This window comes from Triticum aestivum, chromosome 3B (genome assembly GCF_018294505.1).
Source record: "Triticum aestivum cultivar Chinese Spring chromosome 3B, IWGSC CS RefSeq v2.1, whole genome shotgun sequence".
Classification (NCBI taxonomy): Eukaryota; Viridiplantae; Streptophyta; class Magnoliopsida; order Poales; family Poaceae; genus Triticum; species Triticum aestivum.
This window is the reverse complement of record NC_057801.1, coordinates 444247982-444252613: the sequence shown is the minus strand read 5'-3', so window position 1 is coordinate 444252613 and position 4632 is coordinate 444247982.

The window sequence follows — 4632 nt, the reverse complement described above, 5'->3', positions numbered from 1 at the left end:
TTAGCATCAACTACAAGGAGTAATCAACACTACTAGCATCCCACAGGTACCAATTTGTGGTTTTGATACAAGATTGGATACAAGAGATGAACTAGGATTTTGAGAGAAGATGGTGCTGGTGAAGATGTTGATGGAGATTGACCCCCTCCCGATGAGAGGATCGTTGGTGATGATGATGGTGATGATTTCCCCCTCTCGGAGGGAAGTTTCCCCGGCAGAACAGCTCTGCCGGAGCCCTAGATTGGTTCCGCCAAGGTTCTGCCTCGTGGCGACGGAGTTTCGTCCCGTGAGCTTGCTTTTGATTTTTTTCACGGTAAAAGCCTTCATATAGCAGAAGATGGGCACCGGAGGGCCACCAGGGGGCCCAGGAGACAGGGGCGCGCCCAGTAGGGGGTCCCCCACCCTCCTAGCCAGGGTGTGGGCCCCCTCTGGTATTTTCTTCACTCAATAATTCTTATTAATTCCAAAAGTGACTTCTGTGGAGTTTCAGGATTTTTGGAGCTATGAAAAATAGGTTTCCAATATTTGCTCCTTTTCCAGCCAGAATTCCAGCTGCCGGCATTCTCCCTCTTCATGATAAACCTTGTAAAATAAGAGAGAATAGCCATAAGTATTGTGACATAATGTGTAATAACAGCCCATAATGCAATAAATATTGATATAAAAGCATGATGCAAAATGGACGTATCAACTCCCCCAAGCTTAGAACTCGCTTGTCCTCAAGCGGAAGCCGAAATCGAAAAATATGTCCACATGTTTAGAGAGAGAGGTGTGGATAAAAATAAAATACGGACATGAGGGCATCATGATTGTTCTTATAATAGCAACATATATATACTTTGTCATATGATTTCTTATACTCAAGTAACAATCTAGTCACAATGTCAAGTATGGATCATAAACTTCATTGGGAGTTAACAACCTAAAATCTCAGTCACTGAAGCAATTGCAATTTATCATAACATCATAAAGAGTCAAGAATAGAGCTTTTTAGCAAGTCCACATACTCAACTATCATATAGTATTCTACAATTGCTAACACTCACGCAAAACTTATGGTTATGGAGTTTTAATCGGACACTGAGAAAGATAGGGGCTTATTATTCCGCCTCCCAACCTATTCACCTTTGGGTGATGTCAACAATAATAGCTCATGCTAACTTACATCCAATTGGATATATATATATATATATCAGGATCTTTCCAACACGAGGTGCTTGCCAAAAGGATAAAATGAAAAAGGGAAAGGTGAAGATCACTTTGACTCTTGCATAAAGTAAAGAAATAAAGTAAAAGATAGGTGAAAGGATCGATATAGTTGACTAGAGGGCGGGGGGGGTGAATAGGCAACTAAAAATTTTAAGCTTTTCTTTACCAATTTAAACTTTGCAACAAAATAGGTTGTCTAGATATGCAACTATGTGAGCAACCTATATGATGCAATAACAACTAGCACATAAGCAAGCAAGGGATACAACACAAGTAGGCTTGCAAAAGTAAAGGCACGAAATAACCAAGAGTGGAGCCGGTGGAGACGAGGATGTGTTACCGAAGTTCCTTCCTTTTAAGAGGAAGTACGTCTCCGTTAGAGCGGTGTGGAGGCACAATGCTCCCCAAGAAGCCACTAGGGCCACCGTATTCTCCTCACGCCCTCACACAATGCGAGATGCTGTGAATCCACTATTGGTGCCCTTGAAGGCGGCGACCGAACCTTTACAAACAAGGTTGGGGCAATCTCCACAACTTAATTGGAGGCTCCCAACGACACCACGAAGCTTCACCACAATGGACTATGGCTCCGAAGTGACCTCAACCGTCTAGGGTGCTCAAACACCCAAGAGTAACAAGATCCGCTAGGGATTAGTGGGGGGGAATCAAATTTCTCTTGGTGGAAGTGTAGATCGAGGCCTTCTCAACCAATCCCGAGCAAATCAACAAGTTTGATTGGCTAGGGAGAGAGATCGGGCGAAAATGGAGCTTGGAGCAACAATGGAGCTTTTGGGGGAAGAGGTAAGTCAACTTTGGGGAAGAAGACACCTTTATATAGTGAGGGAAACAATCCAACCGTTACCCCCCCCCCCCCAAACAGCCACTCACAGAGCGGTACTACCGCTTGGGCAGGACGGTACTACCGCTCCCTCCCAGCGGTACTGCCGCGCTGACGAGGGATGCAGGGTCCTGGCCCCAGAGCGGTACTACCGAGGAAGTATTGGCGGTACTACCACTTGGAGTGGTACTACCGCCACTACTGCCGCTACTAGTACCGTAAAACCCGGCACGAAAAACAACGGTCTCGAGTCGAGGCGGTAGTAGCCCGGAACCACTGCGGTACTACGGCCGAAGACCGCAAGCGGTACTACCGCTTGGGGAGCGGTACTACCGCTCGGGGAGCGGTACTACCGCTTGATGTGCTTCGGCGGTACTACCGCTGAGGACCGCGGTACTACCGCTGGGACAGGACAGGGCAGGCATAGATAGGAAAGGAAGCTCCAATGAAGCGGAAAGGAACATCGGGTGTGATAAGGATGTGTACGTGTTGATTCCACCCTAGCCTTACCAAAGCGGATCCCCTCTTGATAGTATGGTGACTCCTACGAAACTAGTCCACCAACAGAGAAACGAAGGAGCTACACCGTCTTGAATAAAACACCGAGGGGAGGTAATCGTCTCGTGCCAAAGGATGAATCTCTGAAAGAACTCAACGCACACGATTAGTCCGCAAAAGCATTGCCATCAATTACCAAAACATCTTGGGGATAAATATGCCCTTACAATCTCCCCCTTTTTGGTGGATTGGTGACAATACGGGATTTGCACAAACAGGAAAGATATAGGACAAGCGCAAAACCCCACCGTCCTAAAATGTAGATGAGCTCCCCCTAGATGTGTGCTATCTAGATAAGTGCTTTGGTCTGCACGACACACATACCAGGATCAATGCTCCCCCTACATTTTAGAGACCAACCACCTAAGCAGGGTATATGAGAGCAACATAGATAACAGGATAAGCATGCAACTCATAAGCTAGATAGACATAGATAATGATGCTCGAAAGATAAGGTAGCATATGTCTCACACCATATGACTGGAACTTAGGTCTCACTGACACAAACCAGACAGAGCAAACTGCGAGAAAATGAAAGACAGAAGACGGAAGACACAAAACACAAATCCCTAAACTCTCTCCCCCTTTGGCATCGAGACACCAAAAAGGAGAGAGAGTGTTGCTACGGCTCCAGGTGATAGCAAGAGAGGGACTCAAATATCAGATCTCAGCGGGATCGTCTGCGCCACCGTCGTCGGTCGGGAAGTGCTCAGCATCAGAATTGGTCCACAGGCAGTGCTGCTGAATCCACTCCTCCTCCTCAGTAAGCTGGTCCTCAGATCCACTGTTAACGGTGGCACCCAACTGATGCATGAGCTCCTTGTGACGACCTCGGGCCTTCTTCTCAGCCACATGAGTCATGTACTGACCGTGAGACTCCATGCAGAACAGCTTCTTCATCTTGAGCTTGAGCTTCTTTGCCCAAGAGGGCTCGGCCGCAGAAGGCACATAGTCATCATCATCCTCAGCCTCAGCCTCAGCCTCCTCCTCGGTCTCCAGGGCAGTAGCAGACGAAGGACCTCCAGATTTAGGGACCTGAGTGCCCCAGTTGTCCTTCTTCCTCAGACGCTTGATGTCATGAGAAACCAACTCTCCAGTCTCTAGCATCACCTTGGGATAGACACGATCCCAGGCCTTCTCAATAAGCAGCATGATGAACGGACCATAAATCGGGCACTTGCGCTCGGAGATAGCAGATAAAAGCTCAGACCACATAACATGAGAGATATCCAGGGACTCTCCGGTGTTTTGTTCCTTCTCACGCTGGCAGAAGAGAAGCATGTCCACGAGATAAGAATGAACCATATCCAGATTCTCGATGCGAGGGAAAAGAGTCTCATGGAAGACACGGTGAAGAATGTCCAGAAAGGCAGGCAACTCATACGTTCCCTTCTTCGTCTCAGGGTTGATCTTCAAAGAGCAGTAGGGCCATAGAGCTTGCTTATGAGTGGAGGTGGTGTTGCGGTGTGGGCGAAAGCCGACAGGAGACGCAAGCCCTTGATCTTCCACCCCAATCAACTCCATGAACGTCTTCCACTTGACTAAAAGCAACTTTCCATTGGTCATCCAAGTCAGTGTCCTGTCCTCATCAGTCCCGAGATGAACCGTGGCATAGAATTGGGCCACAATATCAGCATCATAATCTTTGTTGAATTGCATGACACCAAGAATGTTCAGTTGAGTGCACATGTGAAGAGCTTCACCAAAGTATTCAGGATCCTTCTCCATATGGTCGGTGTCGATGGAGTGCACGTTAACAAAGAGGTTCTTCTTGGCTTTGAGTACATCAAAGAAGATGGCAAACTGAAACCTGTTCCAGAACGGGCGGTTGACCAAAGTGGGATCTTGGTCTGCCTCATAGGGGTTGCGGTGACGCCTTGCCCAGAACTCCTTGGCTTGCATTTCTAGCACAGTTTTGCCAGATTGCTTTGGCTTGACAGCTGACTTCTTCTTGAGTTGAGGTGGAGGGGGGGCACTAGAGGAACCTCCTGCAGACTCAGTTGTGCGGTAACACTTTGACTTGGCAC